Below are 26,623 nucleotides of genomic sequence, written 5' to 3' on the forward strand. Positions count from 1 at the left end.
AGGCAAAAAGTAAACTTCAGCCTGAGCCTCACACCTTATACAAAAATTAACTCAAAATAGAGAAAAGATTTAAATGTAAAAATAAAACTAAAATTTTAGAAAGGCACAATTCAAAATCTTCAAGATTAAGACTTGGTGCAGAATTCTTAAACATGGCACCAAAAGCACAATCCATAAAAGGAAAACATCCATAAATTGGACTTCATCAAGATCAAAAAGGTTTGCTCTGCAAAAGACCCTCTTAGGAGGATCAAAAGACAAGCTACAGACAGGGAGAAAATATTTGCAAATCACATGTCTGAGAAAGGACTCACATCCAGAATACATAAAGGACTCTCAGAATGCAACAGTAAAAATCAAGCAATTCAATTAGAAAATGTGCAAAAGACATGAAGAGACATTTACTATACAGAGTGTACCTGGGTCAAATAAGCACTTGAAAAGATTTCCAACCTCATTAGCTATTAAAGAAATGCAGATTAAGACCACAATAAGAAATCACTACGTACGTATTAGAACAAGTAAAATAAAACAGAACGGCAACACCAAATGCTGGCAAGGATGCAAAGAAACTAGATTTCTCACATATTGCTGTGCAACGTCAAGTGGTACAGCCACTCTGGAAAGCAGTTCGACAGTTTCTTAAGAAACGAAACATATATTTATTATATTTCCTAGCAATCATACTCCTGGGCGATTATCTCAGAGAATTGAAATCTTATACCTACACAAAAATCTGCAGTGGTTGTTTATAGCAAGTTTATTCGCAATAGCTAAAAACACTAAAATTACCAACAATAGGTGCATGGTTAAACAAACTATGGTACGTCCATACCAGAGAATAATACAGCAATAAAGGAAAACAAACTGCTGACATGTGCAACAACTTGCATGCATGGCAAATGAATTGGGGCAAGTAAAACAAGCCAGTCTCAAAAGGTCACATACTATATGATTTATAGAACATTCTCGAAACAACCAAATTAAAGAGGTGGAGATCAGATCAGTGATTGCCAGTGTTGAGGGATGGTGGGGCTGGATGGCTTGACTTTAAAGGGAAGCACAAAGGATATCTTTGTGATGATGGAGCAGTTACATATCTTGTCTGCGTGGTGGTAACAGAAATCTACACATACCACCAATGACACAAAACTATTTGCGCAGAGTCTGTACCAGTTTCCTGACTTTGATATTGTAGGGTAGCTACATAAGATGTAGCCAACGGGGCGAACTGGGCAGAGGATTCATAGGATCTCTCTGTACTATTTTTGCAACTTCCTGTGAATGTATAGTTATTTCAAAATAAAAAGGTTAAAAAGAAACAAAAGTCAACATTATACTTAGTGGTGACATGCTGGAAAAATTCTCATTAGAATCAGGAATAAGGCAATTTTATTTGTTATCAACATCATCCTCCTAATTAATGCTGGAAGTCTGGCCAGTGTAGGGGAAGGAAGAATTATTATTAGAAAGAGACCTAATAACTCTTTGAAGTTTCTACAATTGTATGCTTCTAATACCAAATGAATCTAAAAGAGTTAAATTAAGCAAAGTGATAGAAGGTTAAATAAATATAAAAATATTTTTTTCTCTACACTGTAATAATAGGCTGGAAATATTTATGGCAAAAATTACATTAATCAAAAGAAAGTGAGTGGTCTCACCTTAAGAAAGGACTTAGCTAATAAAAATGAAGAATGTGACTCTAGTAACATAAAGACAGTTTAAGAAATAAGAATGCACATTATTTTTCTTGATACTAAATTATTAGTGTAAATATAAGTCTTCCTCAAATTTTAGTGGAATAGTGATTTTGGAAAATTCAATGAATGATCCTAAAATAATCTGAAACAATAAGTAGTGAAAATGACTTTGAAAGTTGTATTGAGGTCTAATTTACATGCCACAAAACTCTCTCCTTTTAAGTGTGCAATACAATGATTTTTAGTAAATTTACAAAATTGTGCAATCATCACCACGATCTAGCTTTAGAATGTCTCCATCACAGCAAAAAAAAGTGTCATCCCCATATTCAGTCACTGTGTGATACCACCCCAGCCCTGGTAACTACTCATCTACTTTCTATCTTTATACATGTCCCTATTCAAAACAATTTGCATAAATGGAATCAGGCAACATGTGGCCTTTGTGTTTGGCTTCTTTTACTTCGCATACAATCTTACCCTGTTGTAATAGGTGGGAAAACTTCATTCCTTTAGATAGCTGAATAATGCTCCACTCTGTAGACAGACTGCATCTTGTTTATTTATTCTACTTGAGTGGACAATTGGGTTGTTTCCATTTTCGGCAATTATGTGAAATGGATGTTTTCATACAGGTGGGAGAGAGGAGACAGCGTAGGAAGGTTTACTCTCTTTAGATCAACAATTTCATGCCTAAGAAAATATCCTAAAGAAATGATCAGAAATGTGCTCAAAAATTTATGTACAGAGGGAGTCATTGGAGCATGTTCACGAGAGAAAATTAGGAACCTTCTGAAGATCCAAGAATAGAGAAATGGGAAAAGAAATTGTGATACACTCCTTAAAAATGTTCTGTAGCTATTAAAAATTATGCTTTCAAAGACTACTTAGTACCATATTAAAATTCTCACAACATTACTTTAAATAAAACAATATGCAGTAGTACATACAGTGTGAAACCACCTTCATACAATAAAATTGTATTCATATTTACCTCGATTGTTCTTTTGGATCAACTATAATAAACATACAAATACATTTTCTAGAATACAACTATGGTTGTTTCTGGGAGGAATAATTGTGGATGGTTTTTACCTTCTTTATATTTTTCTGTATTTTCCAAATTTTGCACAAAAAAGTGTTGCCTTTATAATAGAAATAAAAGAGGCCGGGCGCAGTGGCTCACGCCTGTAATCCCAGCACTTTGAGAGGCCGAGGCGGGCGGATCACGAGGTCAGGAGATCGAGACCATCCTGGCTAACACGGTGAAACCCCATCTTACTAAAAATACAAAAATTAGCTGGGTGTGGTGGCGGCGCCTGTGGTCCCAGCTACTCGGGAGGCTGAGGCAGGAGAATGGCGTGAACCCGGGAGGTGGAGTTTGCAGTGAGCCGAGATCGCGCCACCGCACTCCAGCCTGGGCGACAGAGTGAGACTCTATCTCAAAAGAAAAAAAAAAAAAAGAAATAAATAAAAGATTATTGTGGGTACAAAGAAAAATGTTCACTTTGCAAGTTCTTTTTAAGGTATGTATGCTTTTTTCCCCCTCGCAACTTGTTGGAAAATTACAAAAGAAAACAATATCCCTAAATCCTGACACATAAAGAAAGGTTTAAAGCATGAATATAATGAAAGGGCCAGCTAAGCTAAATGGAAGACTGACCAGAATGGTTCGGAATGAGAAGGCAGGAAGGAGGGACTGATCTCAGTGTGTCTGCAGGTTATACCTTGGGGTATTATGTTATCCCTTGTGGCGTGTGTGTGTGTGTGTGTGTGTGTGTGTGAGAGAGAGAGAGAGATTTGTGGCTGAGCCTTCCTTCTTTGCTGTTCCTTACACACTTTCCTTCCTTGCATTCCTCCCTGGTTTTATGCGATCCAGGTGGTTAGAGATTCTTGCTGCTGGCCGCGTTTCTTTGGAGTTTGTTTTCACGGCCATTCCCGCGCACGCTCATGCCTCTCCTCTCTATCAGCTGGTGACGTGAGCGTTGGAAACACACTGAGCACTGGTTTCCATGGGGAAGAGATGACTTCCTCTATGGATCTTCCTTAGTTCGCAGGGGCTGGTGTTTTGCGCAGTTTGAGTGCTGACCCCACGCCATCAGAGCACAGGCTTAGTCCTTCCCTAAGCTAGTCGTACTTAACAAGTCCAGAGCACATAACTTAACCAGGTCCCCCAGCTTGCACATCATAGGAACCCCAATAATTTAAGAGGAGGGGTAGGAGAAGCATGCAGAGAGTGGGCTGTGCTTGACACAGGCCCAGGTCGCCCAGCCCAGAAACTAGCCAGTGGACTCTCTACGTTTTTCTACAGAAAACCAGGCTCTGGCCCTGAGAGGACCGGGTGTGACTGCCAGGGCAGGACAGTGTGATGCGGGATGAGCCCTGTACTGTGTCCACTCTCTGAACAGATGCTCCTGGCAACCGAACGCACAGCGTCCTGCCTGTGTCCTGAGACTCTCCAGTGTGTGGCCTGGCCTTCAGCTACAGGTGGGGGGTGCATGACTCCCACCGAGGGCATCTTTGATTATTTTGCGTAGCCAGCAACCATGAGGCCGAGCAGAGTCAGAGCTTGATCTAGGAGCCGTGGAGGTGCGTGTGGGAGCTTGGGGGAATCTCCTGGAAAGGAAGTGAGGGAGAATTCCCCTGGGGTTTGCTGCCCCCAAGGAAACCGGCCCTGCAGGACTCATCCCGGGAAGCCCACAGCATCTCCCCTCCACCTCCCTCACTCCGTTTTCCATCTTTAGGGCTTGTACCACGCAGGCGTTGACGTTAGGATGCGAAGTGTCTGATTGGAGGGTTTCCTTGTAGCTGCAGTAACAATGGAAATACATTTTGAAAAATCAGTTTTAATAAAGCCCAGGCACTGACCCCAGCCACGTAAGTATTTATATTATTGACTTCTGTATGAGGTGATTTGTTAGGAGAGAAAAAAGTCTTTCTGCTCTTGTCTTGAGACCGGAGGAAAAAAATTACAAAAATTAGAGAAACTGGAGATAAAAACGCAGTGAGTGGAATCACGCCAATGCCCCTGGGAGGCTCGCCTGCCGTGCTCATGCTGCTTCTCATCCGTTATACGAGTGTGATAGCTCTTTCCCGTTTGATGGTGTCATTACGTAGACTCTACACATTCGATTCCATTTACAAGTCAATGGTGTGAGATTTTATGACAATTCTTTTTTAGTGAGTCAATTCTGTACGATCCTACTCAGTTAAGAAAAAATATATGAAAAGAATTCCTAAATAGTTGCCTTTTGGACCTCTCCCCAGAAAGTCTCAACCCACTAGGCATTTTTTACTGCAGGCCTTTGGCCTTCTGTTCATGGGAAATGGGCAGAAACCAGGTCCAGGTAGCCTTGCCTTTGAGGCAACAATATTTCATAAATGTAAAGGCTGGAGCTTGCCAGAACAAACATTCTGGATATCATGTAGAGGAACTTTGGATCCAATTTTGAAACCAAAAGGAGAAGTGAGAAGCCTGGAAGAAAATCTGGGGGTGGGATACTCACTAAACCCAGGATGTGGTTCCCTCTGGGGCAGGGACAAAGGATCTTACCAAGGTGTTTAGATATGTCTAACAGACGGACCCAGGTATGGGGACTGTAGGTCTCAATGGTGAAAGAGGCATGAGGTGGCTATTAGAAGTTGGATTGTGTCCCTTCCCTAAATCCGTAGGCTGAAGTCCTAACTCCCAGGATCTCTGAATGTGACTCTATTTGGAGACAGGGTCTTTAGAGAAGTCAGTTAAGTTAAAATGAGGTCATTAGGGTGGGTCCTAATCCCATATGACTGGTGTCCTTATAAGAAAAGATTTGAACACAAACATGCACAGAGCGAAGAGGATTTGAGGAGACACGGGGAGAAGGTGGCCACCCACAAGCTAGGGAGTGAGGCTGGGGACAGACTGCTCCCCCAGAGCCTCGAAGGAAGCAGCCCTGCGGGCACCCTGATCTCAGGATTCTGGCCTCCAGAGCTGTGAGACATTGCACTTCTGTTGTTTAAGGTCCTGGCTTGTGTACGGTGTTATGGCAGCCCTAGCAAAAATCATAGAGTGAGGAGGGAGATGTCTCTTGGGAAGCAGCATGACATCGGAACCCGGCTTTGAAGACAAGGCAGGGCTTTGCTTAAGTGGGGATGTTCACGGGAGGAGGCAGAGAGCGTGAAGGCAGCCAGGGGAAAGGCTGTGCGCAATTGGTTTGACTGGAAATGTGCAAGAATGTTTTGGGTGTAGTCTGAGTTGTAGCGGGGCACTCAGTAGCCATCCAGCAAGCGCTGATCGGGCATCTGCCCTATGCTTTGCAGCGGGGACAGACACATGAGAAACATGAGCTTTGCTAAGTTCACACTCTCAGAAAGGGCAGGCATGGGAGGGGGTGGGAATTCAGAGTGGCAGGAGCAGCGACTGTGAATTTTCAGAGAAGGGCGTGGAAGATTCCACCTCGAAGATGGGACAGGTGACCAGCAAGGGTGGTTGCTGGAGGAATGGACAGGGATAGATGGAAAATGGAGGGGAAATAGGAGTCCAGAGAGAAGGAAGGATGAAAATGAAGGCAGGAGTGCTTGGAAAGAGGAAGTTCCAAGCATGGCCGAGTAGAGGGGCACCCAGGAATGAGGACGGAAAATGAGGGTGAAGATCCCAGAAAGAGGACCCGAGGGTCCAGGCACAAGGACACAGGATTCACAGAGCTTAAACTTCTAATGATGGACAATTTCCATAGTGTTTTCATTTCTCTTCATTGACAGCATTGGCCCCAACTTTATTTTTGTGACGTTTAGGTACTTTTTTAGAATGGAAAGAAAATTACATCAAATGAATTCACTCATTGTTTTACATTTATAGAAAAAAATTAATAATTTCCACAAAACTGGAATTTAAAACAGATTTTTTTATAGGACTTGGAGTTTTAGTAGAACATTGACATATTTCTCTAATGAAAGATTACAATATTGTTACTTGTGCCAGAAAATATTTATTAAATGAAAGAAGTGAGCACATTATAGAAGTCACATAGTTCTATGTTTCCATGACTAACAAGTTGTTTTACTGATTTACAACTTGGTGGTTATGGTTTTCCATGCTCTTTCTAGCCATTTAGCTTTTTTCATTTCCTTTCCATGGGTCTTTTATCTTTGGGTAGTGGAAATTAAACTAACACACTGTCAAAATTCCCATCATGGAGGCATTTGGGTGGGAAGGACAAATTGTTGTTAAAATGTTGCATATTTAGGCGTGAAATACGATCCTTAGAAAGTATCATTAATTGCACGTATGTTGCTATGTCCTCGATTCTTGTGGGACATTTTATATTTGGTATGTTTGCCCCTTTAAGCATGTTTATCACTCAACCGTGCCTCTCCCACCCCCCAGGTGGAGACAGCCTCCGTGCTGGAGGTCAGAGCAGTGGCCCTGGAAATCTGTGCACATCCTTAGCTGAGAGCCTATGAGGCCACAGCTGTGACTGGGGAGTTTGGGAATAAACTTCCTGGGGCTGATAAAAAAGGACTCTTGGCAGCCGAGTTCCTCAGTCTCCAAATCCCAGTTCTGTCCCTTCTCGAGTAACTATTCTCCTGGCTCACAGCCTTCCAGGATTACAACTTTGGGACATCCCTTGAAGGGAGGAGTGAAGCCTCCAAGGGACACATTTGCCCTTCAAATCACCACCTGTCTCTCCCAAGTTCTCCGGTGCTGATCTCACAAAGTGCAGAGATTGCCACACGCATGGTCATCCTGGGTTCAATCATGTCTCCCCTAAATTCCTGTCCACCTAGAACTTCAGAACGCCATCTGATTTGAAAGTAGTCTTTACAAAGGTGATAAATTAGGATGGGGGCAACCTGGGTTAGAGTGGGTCCTTACTCCAGTGACTCGTGTCTTTTTAAGAAAAACAGACACAAAGATAGACAGAAGATGGCTATGTGAAGACGGAGATAGGGACTGGAGTAATGTGGCCACAAGCCAAGCTCCTGGGGCCACCAGAAGCTGGAAGAGGCAAGGAAGGATTCCCTGCTAGAGTCTTTGTAGGGAGCAAGGCCTTGCTGATGCAATGACTTTGGACTTCTGGCTTCCAGAGCTGTGCAAATGTGGTAATTTGTATGGCAGGCCTAGGAAAGCAATGAATGGGGTTGGTGATTTTCCTTGTTTCCAGCAGCCATTGTCTGCTCTTTGATGTGGCATCTTGTGCTCAGTGTCAACCTCAGAGTTTAGTGTGTGTCAAGCCCTTCCCCAATGCACTAGGGGTGAGTAACAATAGCAACTCCCTGACTCCACTCCAAACCACCCAGTTCCCCAGGACGCCTCTCCCCACAGACTCCCCACTACAATAAGTGCCTTGATCAGAGAATTGAGTGGTGTAGACTAGAGAAACACCGATTGCACAAGGATAGAACACACTCTCAATTTCTCACTTTTCAATTATCAACACCACATAGCCATCCTTACCCTTCCCCACATAAAAATGCTGTTTATGCAACTTTCTGTTTCTGTTTTTTTTTTTTGAGACGAGTCTGGCTCTGTCACTGGCTGGAGTACAGTGACCGGATCTCGCTCACTGCAAGCTCCGCCCCCCGGGTTTACGCCATTCTCCTGCCTCAACCTCCCGAGTAGCTGGGACTACAGGCGCCCGCCACCTCGCCCGGCTAGTTTTTTGTATTTTTTAGTAGAGACGGGGTTTCGCCGTGTTCGCCAGGATGGTCTCGATCTCCCGACCTCGTGATCCGCCCGTCTCGGCCTCCCAAAGTGCTGGGATTACAGGCTTGAGCCACCGCGCCCAGCCCCTGTTTCTGGTTTTTTCAATAGAGATAGGAAAATGCCTGGGTTCCAATCTGGGCTCTGCTGTTTATAAACATTTGTGTTTGCATGAGTTACCTTATCTTCTGTGCTTCCATACCCACAGCTATAAATGGATTAAAAATAACAGGCTGAGTCCACAGTTCTACTAGGACAAAATACATGAATATACATGGAACCCTCAGAAGAATGCTTGGCACATAACAAATGCTCAATAAACGTTAGATTTCATCCTTGAAAATTCCAAGATTGCCCTTCCGTGGACTCTCTGTGGGCCTCTGGTCGTATCCTGATCACCCTCTGGCAAACCAGGCTGAAAGGTATTTGTCTCTATATTAACAAGGCCACGTCATACTTGCTGGCAGCATTATGAAAACTTCTTAGTGGAGCTGGACAAGGGTTTGGCAACCCTGAATAATGAGCAACGGTTAGTTGCAGTGCCCACCTGCTGCGTGTTGGGCATGACTCAGTTTCCTGTCCTGTCCCCCACTCCCAGCTTTTCCTCCTGGCTGAACACTTTGGCTAAAATGAACTTGCCTCCTGCAACCAGTTCCAGGAAGGATTAACTGGCTCTGTTTGGAATGAGCTGCCCTGCGTAGCAGTATGGACAAGCTCCCAGATGTAATCATACAACAGTCTGGTTAGAGGGAAAGCTAATCAGAGGCCCACCTCTCACATACCTGAGAGTCCTGACCCCCCATGGCAGCACCTCTGGCACTAGTCTGGGGAACAGTCCCCAGGAGTGTGGCCATGCAGTTAGAAGACAGAGCCAGCTGCCCTCCATGTAGCTAAGGCAGCCCACTAGTGCAAGGCCCAGCCATGCTATTGTTGAAACCTGAGCAGCTGTTTGATGAAATCTTGCCCTGCTGGTTCAGCAAGGCTCACCTCTAGGTGCAAACCTTGTGGTGACGTTGGCTGCACCTACACTCTTTATGGCCATGGGACAGGAAGCCCTTCCTTGGGCAGGTCTTTTGGGAGTGGCTGACCTAGAAAGGGCTGTCCCTACTGGCCAACCTACTCCTGGAGCTCCGTCTTGCAACATCACTTTGGTGACCGTAGGGAGGTACAGGGAACTCGGTGTCTCAAGAGGAACAGCCCGTCAGTCCAAAGGGTATGGACTGAATATAGCAAAAGGCAAACAAACAAAAACCATGATGGGTTTTAGGAAAGATAGATTGGGTTTGGATCCAAACTCCAGGGCCAGTACTCTGCCTCTTTGAGCCTTGATTTCCTTATCCATTAAGTTGGAGATGATGATATGGTTCTGCAGTGATGGAGAGGAAAGAGCTCAGTGTAAGACCCAGCACATGGAAAGCAATCTGAGACACTCTGCATCTCCCCTCCTCTATTTCTTCACAATGTTGATGCCACCACCTCACCCGAGGCCACTTACCACCCATGGGTGCTTGGGGCTGCCTCTTACTTTCTTCCAAATCGAGAGTTTTACCTGATAGTTAGCAAGTGGGAGGTTAAACACCTCCCTGCCTTCTGAGAGGAAACAGAAAAGAAGCAGAGTAGAGCCCAGGAGGCTTTGCCTCTGTCCCCACAGCAATGAGCAGTTACTCTTGTCTCTAAGCCTCAGAGATATTTCATCCGTGAAACAGAGAGAATAATAATATGATGTTCCAGACAGTTTTCACAATTATTTGTGGTAACAGATACAGGGGACGAGCACAGTATCTGCCACATAGTAACTGGTCACAAAAGTAGGCAAAGATAATGATAAAACGTGGGCCATTACTCTCACCTACGAACTCCCCAAATGTCTACTCCCCATCTGAACCTAAAGTACAGATGGAGAATTCTAGTATAAAAGCTAAAACTCAACTCATGGGCCCCGCTGCTTTGCCTGCTGGGGCCTCTGCCTGTATCTGGAGAAATCTACGGCAGAAGCTGCACCTCTGTAATGATGATAGATATCTCAGTGTGCACGCAGTTATAGGGCGATCCTGCTGTCTCTAACCCTGGGCCTCCGAGTTCTCACACTTGTACATCTGCAGACAGTCTGCAGCTTTCTGAGCAATGCAAGGGTGTTGCAAACTTGTAAAGGGTATGTAGCTCCGTAGGATGCTGTTTCGACCCTAAAATGTCCACAAACTCTTAGATCTTAGTGTCCTATAAACCACTTATTAGTATGTTCTCACATTGCTATAAAGAACTACTTGAGAAGGGTAATTGATAAAGAAAAGAAGTTTAATTGGCTCATAGTTGACACACTGTACAGGAAGCATGGCTGGGGAGGCCTCAGGAAGCTTATAATCATGGCGGAAGGTAAAGAGGAAGCAGGCAGATCCTACATGACTGAAGCAGGAAGAAGGAGGAGAAGAGGGAGGTGCTACAAACTTTTTAACAACCAGATCTCATGAGAAATCACTCACTATCTTGAGAACAGCAAAGGGGAAATCTGCCCTCATGATCCAATCACCTCCCACCTGGCCCCTCCTCCAATATTGGGGATTACAATTCAACATGAGATTTGGACAGGGATACAAACGCAGACCATATTGCCAGGCCTCCCATGAACAGAGACCAGAGCTTGGTGCCTAGCCAGGCAGAATCCCCCTCTATTCACACCACCCAGGCCTTCAGGACCAGTGGGCTTGCTTCTGCATGTTTTTGCTATGTTGGGCCCCCTGGTGTCGGGATGGGCTCTGACATAGAACTTTTCCTTATAGCAAATCCAGGAGCTTTTGTCAAGTCCTTTTGTTGGAGTGTCAGGCATGTTAATAATAAATTCTGCATAGTAATTTCTAATAATATCTGTAATGTGTTCGGCATTTCTATTGCTTTATCTCTCACGTCTTGGGGTTAACCACCCTCTCTACAGAGCTTCAGAAAGAAAGTCAGTCCTTTCAATGTCATTCCCACAGTCAAGGAAGCCTTTTGCAACCTGAAGTTGATTTCATGTGAAAACCATCTTCGCACGGCCTCTGGCAGAGCCTCTTCAAGGAGGGAAACTGCAGCAAACCTTTGTTACTTTTTACTTCACATCATGGGTTACCCCATAGCACCAGCACCCAAATTTGGAAACCAATACTTATCCTTTTATTTGAAAGAAAGTGTATTATACAGCTGAAACCTGGGTTGGGAGCAGAGGTGTCACCTAGACTGAGGTAATCTGGTATATAGATGGTCCCTGACTTAACAATGGTTTGACTTACAATTTTTCCTCTTTATGATGGCCTGAAAGTGGTTCTCATTCAATAGAAATCATTTGATTACCCGTATGGACATTCTGTTTTTCACTTTCAGTACAGTATTCAATAAATTACAGTATTTGATAAATAAATCATTTCAATAAATTAAAGATATTCAACACTTTGTTATAAAATGGGGTTTATGTTAGATAATTTTCTCCATTGTGGGCTAATGTGTTTTGAACATTTTTAAGGTAGGTTAGACTAAGCTATGATGTTTGGTAGTTTGGTAGTTTAAGTGTATTCAATTCATTTTTGACTTACAATATTTTCAACTTATTATGGGTTTATCAGGATATAACCCCACTGTAAGTCAAGGAGTATTTTTATTCTGTTTCTTTCTCCACAGTAACTGGATTCCAGATGGCTCCATGAACCAAGTTAGATTATGAAAGTCAATGAAAATCATTTCAAGGACTTCAGTTGGAGCTGTGCAGGAAGAAAAAAATCCAAGTTTTTCACAGGACTGGGTGCTTAAGTATTGTGGAGAGAGAAAGTAAATGAATTCTTATCCAATTATTGATTAGCTGAGGTTTATTTTAATCATGTAAGGATGACACAAAGACCAGGAAGAATTATTGTTGCCCTCTTACAAGATCAAACCCTTAGATATTTGTATTAGTCTGCTCTCACGCTGCTGAAAAAGACAAACCCGAGACTGGGCAGTTTACAAAGGAAATAAGTTTAATGGAGAACTGACAGCTCCACGTGGCTGGGGAAGCCTCACAATCATGGCAGAAAGCAAGGAGGAGCAAGTCACATCTTACATGGATGGCGGCAGGCAAACAGAGAGCTTGTGTAAGGAAACTCCTGTTTTAAAAACCATCAGATCTCATGAGACTTATTCACTATCATGAGAAAAGCATGGGAAAGACCGGCCCTCATGATTTAATTACCTTTCACTAGGTCCCTCTCACAACATGTGGGAATTCAAGATAAGATTTGGGTGGGGACAGAGCCAAACCATATCATTCCACCCTTGGCCCCTCCCAAATCTCATGTCCTCATATTTCAAAACCAATCATGCCTTCCCAACAGTCCCCCAAAATTTTAACTCATTTCAGCATTAACTCAAAAGTCCACAGTCCAAAGTCTCATCTGAGAGAAGGACAAGTCCCTTCCACCTATGAGCCTGTAAAATCAAAAGCAAGTTAGTTGCTTCCTAGATACAATGGGGGTACAGGTATTGGGTAAATACAGCCATTCCAAACAGGAGAAATTGGCCAAAATGAAGGGGCTGCAGGCCCCAGGCAAGTCCGAAATCCAATGCAGTCTTACAGCTGCAAAATTATCTCCTTTGCCACAACAGGAGGTGGGTTCCCACAGCCTTGGCCAGCTCTCCCCCTGTGACTTTGCAGGGTATAGACCCTTCCCTGGCTACTTTCACAGGCTGATGTTGAGTGTCTGTGGCTTTTCCAGGTGCATAGTGCAAGCTCTCAGTGGATCTACCATCCTGGTGTCTAGAGGACATTAGCCCTCTTCTCACAGCTCCACTAGGCAGTGCCCCAGTAGGGACTTTGTGTGGGGGCTCTGACCCTACATTTTGCTTCTGCACTGCCCTAACAGAAGTTTTCCATGAGGGCTCCACCCCTGCAGTAAACACCTGCCTGAGCATCCAGGCATCCTAGATTACATCCTCTGAAATCTAGGTGGAGGTTCCCAAATCTCAGTTCTTGACTTCTGTGCACCTGTAGGATCAACACCATGTGGAAGCTGTCAAGGCTTGGGGCTTTCACCCTCTGAAGCAACAGCCCAAGCTGTACCTTGGCCCCTTTTAGTCACGTCTGGAGTAGCTGGAATGCAGGGCACCAGGTCTCTAGACTGCATACAGCAGAGGGACCCCGGGCTCAGCCCACAAAACCATTTTTTCCTCCTAAACATCTAGGCCTGTGATGGGAGGGGCTGCCACAAAGATCTCTGGCATGCTCTGGAGACATTTTCCTCATTGTCTTAGTGATTAACATTTGACTCCTTGTTACTTATGGAAATTTCTGCAGCTGGCTTGAATTTCTCCTCAGAAAATGGGATTTTCTTTTCCATTGCATTATCAGGCTGCAAATTTTCTGAACTTTTATGCTCTGTTTCCCTTTTAAAACTGAATGCCTTTAACAGCACCTAAGTCACCTCTTGAATGCTTTGCTGCTTAGAAATTTCTTCTGCCAGATACGCTAAATCTTCTCTCTCAAGTTCAAGGCTCCAGGAATCTGTAGGGTAGGGGCAAAATGCCACTAGTCTCTTTGATAACACATATCGAGAGTCACCTTTGCTCCAGTTTCCAACAAGTTCCTTATTTCCATTTGAGACCACCTCAGCCTGGACTTTATTGTCCATATCACTATCAGCATTTTGGGCAAAGCCATTCAACAAGTCTCTAGGAAGTTCCAAACTTCCCCACATTTTCCATTCTTCTTCTGAGCCCTCCAAACTGTTCCAACCCCTGCCTGTTACCCAGTTCCAAAGTCACTTTCACATTTTTGGGTATCTTTTCAGCAGCGCCCCATTCTACTGGTACCAATTTACTGTATTAGTTCATTTTTACAGTGCTAATAAAGACATGCCCGAGACTGGGCAATTTATAAAGGAAAGAGGTTTAACGGAGAACTCACAGTTCTGCATGGCTGGGGAAGCCTCACAATCACGGCGGAAGGGAAGGAGGAGCAAGTCACATCCTACATGGATGGTGGCAGGCAAATAGAAAGCTTGTGTAGGGAAACTCCCATAATAAATGCCATCAGGTCTCATGAGACTCATTCACTAGCATGAGAAAAGCATGGAAAAGGCCTGATGAATTAATTACTTCCTACCAGGTCCCTCTTAGAACACGTAGGAATTCAAGGTGAGATTTGGGTGGGAACCTCGCTAAACTATATCAATACTGCTATGGCTTGAATGCTTGTCACCTCCAAAACTTATGTTGAAATATAATTTCAATGTTATGGTATTAGGAGGTGGGTTCCTTGAGAAGTAATTATGCTATGAGGGTTCCACCCTCATGAATGGATTACTGCTGTTATCACAGGAGTGGGTTTGTTATAAAAGGGCAAATTTGGCCCCCTTTTCTCTTCCTTTCTGGCCCTCTCTCTTCCCTCTTGCTTTTCACTTAGTGAGGACACAGAAAGAAGGCCCTCACCAGATGCCAGTATCATGATCCTGGACTTCTCAGCCTCCTGAACTGTGAGCCAATAAATTCATATTCGTTATAAATTACCCAGTCTCAGACATTCTGTTACTACAGCACAAAACTGAGTAAGACAGACAGGAGTGACAATCCAGAGTCTCCTTGAATTTGCACAAGCCCTTGATCATTCAGGCTTAGATTGTGTGCAGTCCTTTTTCCCATTCCCTAGAGTCCAGGTCTGGGGCTAAATGGATCTCCATAGCTTCTGTTCTACTCCTGCCTCTCCTGCTGTCTTCCTTGATCCTCTCCTGTGATTACACAGCGACTCAAGGCAAGAAGTCAAGGTAATGCACAAATAGTATCATCATCCACTTTTTACAGATGAGGAAACTGAAGCTTGAGAGGTAACTTCTTACATTAAGCCAATAGTTTCCAAATGCTGAGCAGTGTTTCCTACACTACAGTTCATGCTATGGTGCACCATGCCAGACGTAGCCTTTGTGGCATTGCTGCCTGATTTGGAAAATATGTTTAAAATGTCAGCAACTGTGCCATACATCTTATATCTAAAGCTAACTGGGTCCCATGCTAAGTTTTGAGATCTTTGTGTTCAATTTACTGTGCTTGGCAACTTCTTGGTTGAGTAAAGCATGACAAATCTTAGCAGAACAAAATGATGTAAGGAAATATATCATTAATAAGTCTACCACAAATAAACCTTTTTATAGATTTGTCTATCTGTAACTGAACTCTAACTTAGTTGATTTGTAATAATGCTTTTTCTCTTTCATAAGACTGAGTGTGACATAAAAACACTGAAGAAGTGAAAAATGAAAAACGTAAATTCTTTTTCTATACTCCTGCCGTATCTGTATGTTCTGGGAATACCCAGATAGACTAAGATTTTCATTGTCCTTTCAGATAATTTTGCAAGTGGTTTGTTTAATCCCGTATTGTACAAAAGTTTACATTTAGTTTGCAGCCTCAAATTAAACATTTTTGACATTTTTTTGCATTTGAAAACACAAATAAGATAACTTAACTATAAATTAGATAACTTAATTACCTTTAATATCTTGTATATTTTTAAAGAGCCATTCTGTTTGGGTATGCAACTTAGCACAGGCCAAGCTGAATTTTTCCTTTTCATTGCCCCAGATGTTGGTATTTTCAGAAAGATTAGGTAGCACATACATGAGAAGAAATTTCTTAGGCATATAAAAGTCAATGTCATGAGAACCAAAATTGTCTACCCCACTTACTGCCTGGACTGCCTGGACACTGAGGACAAAGCCGCCCCTTTCTGTTTACATTACTGTGACTTTGCTGTTTTCACAGCTTCACTGTCCCTTCTTTACCTTTGCAGGACTGTTCCGCCCACACAAATGGTGTGATTACTCATAACAGGAACTTCCTTAAAATCCACCAACTCTTCAATGTACTGCACCATTTGGAGTCCTGAGATGCTTTCAGTCTTTCACCTCAAAATCCTCACCTTGTGATTCCCACAAATCCATGACTATTGTATTGGGATTCTTATTCAGTCTTCACCAGTTTCCTGTGGTGAAAGGCCTGCCTTAAGCCAAATTTTCACCTCTCAACAAATTCTGAACTTATTTTCCTATTTCTAAGATCCAAAGCTTTGCAGAGATGGTGCCTTCCTTCACTGCAGTAAATAATGAATTCAGCCTTGTCTTATAAACAGGTCGTGTTGGTCCTTTTTGGGTGTTGGTCCACTTTCAGTATAGAGGTTCACTTTTTCAGATATCCAGAGAGCCCCTCAGAGCTGACTCCCTGCCTGCCTCCCAGCCTTGTGTGCCTGGCCTGCTGGCCTGCTTGCACTAGCAACGTGAGCCACTCAGCTTCCCTGGGACACCATGCTCTTCAGTATCTCCACACCTATGCCCGTGCTGTTTCCTCTGCATACCCAGGAATCTTCATTTATGCTTAAGTTCCAAAAAAAGCATCAATTCCCTTATGAGAACTTCTCTGATTGACTCCACCCTCAGAAAGAGGTAATCATTTCCTTTTCTTTCCCACTGCTATTTTGTGCCCATGTATTTGCTATCAGATGAATGCAAAACTCACTCTCACATTGTATTGTAATTACACATTTTCATGTCCTTGAGGTACTTGAGATCTGAGAGTGTATGTGTGTGTGTTTAATATCTGTGTCCTTAATAGCATGTACAGGAAGGCCACTTGGATCAGTGATTCAAGAGAAAGCAAAAACAAAAGAAATAAATACATAAATGGAGAAACCAAGAGAAGTAGAAGCAAACAAAAGGAAAAGAGGGAATATGATTTGCCTAAAATCCAGTTTCTCCAACATTCATTGACTCATTTCATGTATCTGCCAACATGGTCAGAACTTTTGCTATTTTTATTTATTTACTGTTCATAGCAAGCCTGTGTGACATCTGCTTTACACTTTTACTTTATTCTGTTTTGCAAATAAAGCAGATGTAAAACCTAGGGACAGTAAAGCAAAATGTTCAAGGTCACAAATCAGTAGGTGGTTTAATAGGATTTCAGTCAAACAGCATTTGCACATAGGTAGCAAATAGTGGGCCTTTGCCCATTAGTATCTTGGTGGAAACTCCACAAAGATCGAAGTAAGTTTTCAAAGATATAAGCTGCACAGCATGCTATGGAGATAAAGGAGGACACACAGACATTTATTTCCAAATTGACTATTGGACAATGAAAGAATGAAATTTGAACCATTAAAAAAAAGACAATCTCTAAAAATCAAAGCAACATACATGCTCCAAAGAAGCACTGCATTTCTGACACTAAGAGTAGAAAGAAGGTCCCTGAGTCCCCTAGTCTGTCCAGCATCCTCACAAAGAAACAGTGAGTGCTGTACACCCAGCACTTTCCTGAAGTCAGTGCAGCAAGGTGATCCCCGGATTCTAGATTACAAGGGATCTCAATGCTGTTGAAAAGCATCACCCTCAAAATGTAATTTAAACCATAACCAGGGAGTGGGAGAGAAAATGCAGTCCAGGTACAAAGATCTGGAATAGATGTGTTTAATAGAGGTGCAGAATTCAGGTTATCTGGAGAAACGGACACACTGCAATTCCTGCACGTATGAGATTGAGAAATTTAATTCCGTAGAGCTCTTCTTGGAGATGGAAAAAGTTTGGCAAGCTGTTTGAGATCAGAGACAGTTCCCCCAGGACATGCTCAGTTAATAAAACATGGCCACTAAGCTACTTTTCAAGAACGAGTCTTGCTATTTAAATAGTTCTTGGTTTTGTGAAGCACTGAACACATTTGGTGTCTAGAAGCTATGGCTTCAAGAACTACTCCCTGGTAAGTAATCTATGCCGCCAGTTAAATGAAGACCATATGCGTTTACCATCTGCCAAAGTGGGGTAAAACAACAGTATAAGTGCCATATGCTTAGTGCCAACCGAGTGACAGAGAAGAGGTCAGACAAAGGAATGCAGTAAGGACAGATTGCTCCAAGTGAGTGGTTTAAGTGGGACATGGGTGGACTGGAAATAAAAGTCATCCATAACAAATAGAATACTTTAGGGTGAGGTTTGGATAGTTCACACATGTCCAAGGGCTGTACATTTATTTCATGCAATGTATCTAGTCTGGATAACCAGTGTCTATTCTTTATGTTACATTTAGTTCTGGAACAGTACATTACAATATCCATATATTTATTTTGGAAGCATATAATCAAGAAAAGAGTTTGGAAATGCAATTCAATTGACCCCACATCCCACTGGTGGCTAGAAAACACACAGGACACTGTAATTGTGTTTCCTGGCCCTAGAGGCCCATGGCACGTGTTTTGACTAAACTTCACAGTCCTGCCATGACTCATGTCTGCAAGTTCAATATGCTACACACAAAGGGCATGGAAAATATGGTGTAAGGTTACACATGATCATCTGCAGGTAGGCAGGGGTGCGGGTCTGGCTCTATGATGTGACACTCTTTCGACTTTGTTATTAAAGGATAAAGTTTGGCCCTCCCATTGTATATGTAACAGTCATGACACATAACTTCTTTGTAATGCTTTGGGTCTCCCACACTGTTGTAATCATGAACATGCCCAACGCATTTTCCAGAGAGTCACTCTAGTAGGATTGTTCCCACACTGAGGGAATTTCTACATGGGTAAAAGCCATAGAGAGTGAAGAATGTCCAAGGAGGATGAATTTGGATGACAGAGGCTCAGGTCTGCTCTGCTAAGTAGTAACTTTAGGAGAGTTACTCAATGGCTTACCCTCATTTCTTAACCTCTAAAAAGAAGTTAACAATATATGCCCCGACCACCTCAGAAAATATTATGAGAATCAAACTAATGTCATGTCAATGAGATTTTTAAAGCTATAAAATACAAGTCCAATGCAAGATTCTTCAGTGCCATGATTTTTTAAACAAATCTAATACATTTGGTCAGATAGCTGCTCCATTAAGAACTTCATTTGAAACAATTTTGGGTTTGATTGACTTATTTGATTGAATTGGCAGATTGACTGCATTGCTTCAATGGACGTAGTTCATGTGATCGACCAAATATCTGGGATAAGCTGAGCAGGCGTGTGATGAAATGCTATCTTGCTTTTGAAGGAGCATGGCCCACCCACACCCCACTGAGCTGCCCATCCAGACATCAGTTATTCTCTTGAGCCTCTTTTGAACTGTATTCCAGGGCTCTATATTCTCTTTCCCTATAGATGTTTCTATGGAGGGAGGAGTTGGAAGAGAGGATACTCCAGCGACAAGATAAAAATGGTGCATCTTCCTGGAGATTTAATTTTACACAAAGGTTTTTGAGGGAAAAACCCTACAAACATTATATTTATTATATACACATATAAGTATACAAAATATATGACTTCATAGAATAAACACTGAAGAAATTTCATATGTAGAGAAATCTGTCCAGACTGTAGAGCCCGCTCCATAGTCCTCTCATAACAGAGTGATGTTAGGGTGTGTAACTATAAGGCTGTCCCATTTGGCCCATCTTTGTTTGGCTGAGGCTTCCCTTCACACAGCTTTGAGATAATAAGATAATTGATATGGTTGGGCTCTGTGTCCCCACTCGAATCTCATGTGGAATTGTAATCCCATTGTGGGGGGAGGGACCTGATGGGAGGTGATTGGTTCATGGGGGCAGATTTCCTCTATGCTGTTCTCATGATAGTGAGTGAGCTCTCATGAGATCTGATGGTTTGAAAGTGTGTGGCACTTCTCCCCTTGCTCTCTCTCTCCTGCCACCACGTGCAGAAGGTGCTTGCTTCCCCTTTGCCCTCTCACCATGATTGTAAGTTTCCTGAGACTTCTCCAGCCATGTTTTCTGTATAGCCTGCAGGACTGTGAGTCAATTAAACCTTTTTCCCCCCAAATTACCCACTCTCAGATGGTTCTTTATAGCAGTGTGAGAACGGACTAATAAAATATCCAAGTCCCTTAACTTCATTTCTGAGACTGAATAATTTCCAGGACCTGGGACAGTATGTTGTTCTCTTGGGAGGGTGCCCTGGGAGTCTGTGCTGAGCAGGGTCCAGATGCTGATGGGCATCTGGATGCACGGTGGGCTCCTTGAGAGGACACTGGAAGGCTGTGCTAGACAGGTCCGGAGCCCTGATGAGTGTCCTCAAACCTGACTCTCTGTGAGCACATGGCTGATGATGCGAGTTTTTGGACAGCAGCATAGCCTTATCTCTTGGGTAATGACTTGGTTTCTTTGCAGCCCCCAAGTACTCCTGGTGGAAAGTCCTTTCCCCTGGAGTTCTCCCAGGCCTTTATTCTCCCTAGGGGCCACACGGTGTCTCTCACCAGCTGGCACTGCTCTCCAGCCTCTGGGGGCAGAGGAACCTCTCTTTGTCAGGCTGTATCTGATCCTCTCCATCATGCGGTGCTGCCAGTCTCTCAGTGTGTCTTAGACCATTTGTGCTGTTATAGCAAAATACCTGACACTGAATAATTTTTAACAAATAGAAATTTATTTTCTCACAGCCCTGGAGGCTAGGACATCTAAAGATCAAGGAGCCACTAGGTTCACCTGTCTGATGGGGATGATCTGTGCTCCCAAGATGTCGCCTTGTTGCCCTTGTTGCCCTTCCTCTGCAGGCGAGGAATGAAGAAGAGAAAGTGAGCCAAACACTGCCTGCCGCCTCTTTAATAAGGGCCTTAATGTCATTTACGAGGCAAGAAGCTCATGTGGCCTGTTCACGTCTTAAAGACCCCATCTCCTAATACCATCAGAGAGGCCATTAAATTTCAACACCTGAATTTTGGAGGGAACACATTCCAACCGTCACATTTTCTTTCTTTTTCTGTTCTGTATTCCTGGAACTGAGGAGGAGGGAAGAGGTCTTTGGAGTACAGGTGCAAGAATTTAGTGAGTGGGCTGGAGGCATATGGTAATACCTAGAAATATGACCCACAATGAGTGATGATATTTCAGAACTCCTTTTTACAATGTTTATTAGTGTCTCTATTTGAAGATTTCTATATTTTAAAATATAAAACTTCCTTACACTATTCTAAATTATCATCCACTTCAGCCAACATTACTGAGGAGCCCCCACAGGGTGAGTGCTGAGTGAGGGTCCCCTGGGATGACAGAGGTGGGAAGGTAGAGTCCCTGCCTAAGGGGCTGCCCCTGTAGAAGGGCATGAAGTACACACATAAGCAGTGTATGAATAAGTGCGGTGGGACCACAAGGACCTCAGAGTCCAGGTCTGGACGGGATGCCCAGGGAATGGTCAATGTTCAGAAGGGCTCCAAGGAAGACGTGTCTTGAGATGTGGCCCAAAGTTGGAGCAAGATTTCTCCAAAGTCTTTATCCCCTTTCATTTCTTCTTCTCATGCACAGCATGCAGTGTCCCTGTGGACTGGCATCCATTGCCTCACATGCTCCCTTCACTCACTGCCTTCACATGCTCTTGCCACCATCCCACCTGTTCTAGGATGCATATTTTCCTCTAAAATGAGTCATTTCTACAGGCAGAGCCTGCTCTGTCCACAGCAGAGTTAGACTAATAGGCTTCTCTGGCTTTAGTTTTGACTGGGTGAGAATTCACTGGTTTGGCACATGGTGATCTGATTTGCTGAGGAATTCACCAGAAATGCCCATGGGCATATCACCACTGAGGTGGTAGAGGCATTGCCTCTTTTGGAGAACCACACCAGGAACATGTAGGTTCCCACACAAGCTGATTTGTGAAGTTCTTCTCTTTCTCTTTCTTTCTCAGTTAAATTCAATGAAACAAGCTTGGGAAAATCTTTCAAGCTAAGTAGCAGTAAGTGTTTTTGAATGATGTCATTGATCATTGGGGTCTCTGAAATCTAGGACACTAGTTCTACTCCTAGTGTCCCACTGACGTCTCCCAGAAGAGGAGTGAGCAGCACACAGTGCACGGTGGGCTCTGTAGGCCGAGGCTGGCGAGTCCAGGGTGACAGGCAGACATGCAGCATGGACGGCGTTCTGAGCAAGTGCAAAGTTCCAGGCAATGAAAGAATTCCCCTGCTCAGGACTCAATTCCCAGGGAGATGTCCATGGACACTGTGCATGGGAGCAAGAAAACCTGAGAGGGAGGTGGTAAGATGCCCAATGCGATCTTTACGGTCAGATCCGGGGCAGAAGCCCCTCCTCACAGGGGACTGTGAGGGCCCCTATGTCAGGAGCCGGGCTATGGCTCACAGGTCTGATGATGCAGTTGTGATCCATGGGTCCGTGGACGGCTTGCTGCGGGGTTTTCTCGTGCAGCGGGGATGGACAGGGAAGGGTCAGAGACCAGCTGTCCCGCCTTGGAGACCTTGCTGTGAGGCCTCAGGCTACGTGCATCAGGAACTTTCGTGGCCTTACTTCTCTTATGATTTTCTTCCCTTCACTTTATTGTCCCCAACATTTTCCTAACTGCTTGATAACTAACCAAAAACAAAACAATCACTTTGGATCATTTCTAATTTCCACCCTTCTGAAGTCTAGGCCATAAAAATTCAAACCTACATTTGCTTGGGATGGCAAAGCTGTAGTAAATTATGTAGATTTAAAAAACAAAAGGAATTTAACAAAACAGCCTGTATTGACTTTCTTGAATTGTGAAGACTGTCATTTACTACTAGTTTGGAAATATACCCTGATTGCTTTAGTCCTAGAATGTTTCAGATCTATGTCAGTTTCAGCCTTTAATGACTACAGAACAGGAGAGCCATTTTGTGCACACACATGCTCCATCAATGTGCAGAACTGTCTAATGCACCCAAGGGTTATGGGTGTGTATTTTTAAAATACAACTACAGGCTACTCCGCAGAGACAAGTATTTTATATCCTTGGCTTGATACGTGTTAGAAAGATACATATTTCTTAAAAGAGATAAATATAGTTGGGAATTCTATATTTTTATGCTAAGGCTGTCCTGGAACAAGACTCAGGATGGTCATGTGGAGGTTATAATAATATAAGCGATGGTGCTAGCCCTGATACTTATTTCCAAAATCAAGATGGCATTAATTTCGATCAGGCCTTTGAAAACTTTAGGATATTTATATTTCACGGCCCAGAAACATCTGCCACTCAGACAGGAAAAAGGTGCAGATTCTTTTGACGTAGAGAAAATAACGGCCTTAAAAAAAAATCAATGAACAGAGACAGGAGACCGAGAAAGGAAGTTATAATATCCAAGAAAAATGAACACTTTGGATCTGGCTACACAGAAAGATCTGGACAAAATATGAAATCCTCTGGCTGCCGACAGGGGCAGAATTCCTCGAGTTACTCACTTTCCAGGGCTGGTTTCAGTAGTCAGAGGACCAATGAATAAGAATAATTCTCTTTTAAGAAATTCCAAAGCATGCAACTCAGCTGAGGTGACTGCAGCTGTTGAGGAATAAGTCATGGGCTCTTTTTCAGCTGTTGGGGGTGGCAAAAATGCATTTCATACATGTCGTCTACAAACCCCGTCAACACCCATGCTGCCGTGCATGGAGCTTTGCGTTTCACCAGGAGCCGCGAAACCCACTGCCCTCCCTGGGCCCCCTTGTTCTGTGTATCCCCAGCATTCCTGGGGTTTCCAGGCTGCACCCCGCTCTGCAACTCACGCCCGTGTGCAGCATGTGGACGGCTCAATAGGGAGAGTGAGGGAAAGAAGAAAAAAAAGCATTTGGCTGGCGGTCAGAGCAGCAGGAGCAGTTGCAGATGCTGCTATTTACACTATTTTCACATTCTGGAGAACAAAGAGCAGGAGGCTGCCAACAAATCTCAGGAACTCAGCGTTGCCCCGCACAGCAGCTCAGCCAGTTCAGGAGCGTGGGACAGACAGGCCACGGCGGCACAGACACGGGGCATCTCTATCCTGATGGTGCACTCTGCCAGCCAGCTCTGCGCGAGGCCCAAGGTGGAAGGACGACAGGACTCTCCACTTGTCACTGCTTCAAATCTTCTTTGGGAGACAGTGCTGGAAGCGCCGGCTCTCGCCCGGCCGGGATGAGAGCACTGGGACAGATTGATGGCTTCAGCCCTCATTCCTCCTCTGAATTGTAGATGCACCGAGTGGGCCTCTCCTCCGTCCTGCACTGAGCGCCTGTTGTCGGGGCTGCATCTTGCTCCCTGTGAAACCCAAGGCAACGTAGAGAGACAAAAGTTATTTATTTGGGGACCAGATTAGCACAAATTAATTCCTGGACCAAATCCAAGAGAGCCTGTGCAAGAGACCGGGAGGAGGAACGGGGCTATTACTCACCATCAATGGCACTATTCTGAGGACACGTGCTATATTTAGCCCAACGATAGCACATCCTAGGAGACTGGTATATTATCGCGAAACCTAGAAACTGCCTGGTCTGGCTGCGAAACACTCACCAAAGTGGAACCGTCCCAGCTCGACTGGAGAGATGAATGGGGGCCCAGGGAATTGTGCTGGGTCCTGTTCACCAGTCATATCACTGGGCAGAGCCCGTTTGCTTTCCCTGTTAGGAGATCTGTTGAAAGCATTACAATAAAAGTTATTTAAGTCACATAGTCTTTAATCTTCCAGCACAATATTGCGCCCATGCCAGCAATGAATCATATTGCATTGTTATGCCTTTTTATAGTCTGATAATCTGTATTGTGTGTTTATAACCCTTGTATGCTGTATTTTATGAGGGGAAACATTTCTACAACTCGCAATCCACAACCCATGAATTTACCACCTTAACTACTTGGGTTGATGGTGAGACGTGGAAGAAAGATTCAAATGCATGGAGTTAAAAGTCGTCTCTACATCACAGTGACTTAGCTCAGGGCCTTCTCACCTTCTCTTTATTCCCACACAGTGGTTACCTGAAAGGAATGCTTTCCCAACATTAAGCCCTTGGAAAGGGTGGGATGGGTGAACTAGACAGAAATCAGCATCTTTTGACAGTAAACCCAAGGCAATTTTGTCTTTGAACTTCCCCTCCAGATACGGGCAATCTTACTGCTCTAGACGCCGATACAGAAGCCACTTATTTGACAAGCAGAATGTCCACTTTTCCCAGATCTCAGTGGTCTGCGTCCCAGGCTGGTACCTGGGAGCCTGTGCTGCCCTGGTCCTAGGATGCTATTCAACCTCCCTGTGTGATTGTGTTTCCAGGCGAACATGACTGCACACAGACCTGCCTGCCCACTCCTTTCCCTGTAGCCTTGGCAGTGGAAAAATAGGCTGTTCTCACCCAATTCCTGGGGGAGACTCTGGGACCCCACCGATCACAGTGCCCTCCAGGCCCTGGTGCAGAGAGTGGCTGGCAAGAGGTGGTGGAGTGCAGGTCTCCTGTGAGTGCAAGCCCAGGGTATGGATCAGCTGGGGTCCTCCTGCCTGGCAACTTTGGAGTTCTTCCAATGCCCCAGATTGCTGGCCTATCCCCCTTCTTGTCCCTCCTGCTCTGCTGTAAAATGGTGACTGGGAAGAGCCTGGTGTTCCACGCCCAGCATTGAGTATATTCTGGTGACATGACCATCATTTATCCCTGCTCCATGCCCCTAGGAGGCCTCATGAAGCCGCTCTTAGAAACCTTGGCCTAGTCTGGGCCTCCTTAGCCAGCTCCCCTGAATAAAATAGCTAGCAAGTCAAACACTAACTCATTCGCTTCCTATAAGTCTCTTCTCCTGGGTTTGGTATTTTGCCTGCTGATGCCCTGATGCTGACAAACACTAGTCCCACTCCCCCACCCATCCCAGAAGCCCACGGACGGAAGTTTTGCATTTTTGGTTATGAACCCCAGTTTTGATCAGTCCATTTTCCCTAGACTCAGCCTCACGGTGATCTTGGCTTGGCCTCAGCTCTCCTTTCTGGAGCACTGTCCCAGCATAAAGCTTCTAAATCATGGGCCTTACCAAGATCCCCCGCCCAGGACTCCAGACTCTATCCACCTGCTTCTTTATCCACAACTACTGCTGCCTCTGATTGGTGTCCTTCTTCTCTTTCCTTCCATTTAAACCTTACAGGGAAATATTCACCACTACAGAACATGGTGGCTGTTTTGTGCACTAAGGATGGTGCTCATATCCATTCACCTGGAGATGTGTTTGTCCAGTTTTATTCATTATCGATGGAGCCGTCGCTGTGCTGCGGACACCCTGCGACACATGCAGTAGTTGATGTGAATGGTAAGATGTGGGCTCCGTAGTCCTGCAGGGCAAGCACAGTGCATGTGATGGGGTGCATTCGTGGAAGTGGCAGGTGTGGGCAATTCAAGGAAATCTGATGTCTGATGGAGGAGGCTTTAGTGACAGGAAACAGTCCTCCAAACTAAAAGGGACTCAAGAAATGGGGGTTATGATCCCACCTGATAAGGAATCGGTAAATAAACAATGTG

At 44.1% G+C, this 26,623-nt stretch overlaps 1 long non-coding RNA gene across 1 annotated transcript; it reads left to right on the forward strand.

Annotated features, from left to right (window-relative positions):
- The first annotated feature begins 3,218 nt into the window (after positions 1-3,218).
- LOC110741831 lies at positions 3,219-12,200 on the forward strand. The gene is made up of 4 exons (XR_002518770.2): positions 3,219-4,292; positions 4,448-4,580; positions 8,594-8,807; positions 12,034-12,200. It is a non-coding gene; the product is annotated as an uncharacterized LOC110741831 (long non-coding RNA).
- The last annotated feature ends 14,423 nt before the right edge of the window (positions 12,201-26,623 follow it).

Source organism: Papio anubis, chromosome 19 (genome assembly GCF_008728515.1).
Source record: "Papio anubis isolate 15944 chromosome 19, Panubis1.0, whole genome shotgun sequence".
NCBI classification, from domain to species: domain Eukaryota; kingdom Metazoa; phylum Chordata; class Mammalia; order Primates; family Cercopithecidae; genus Papio; species Papio anubis.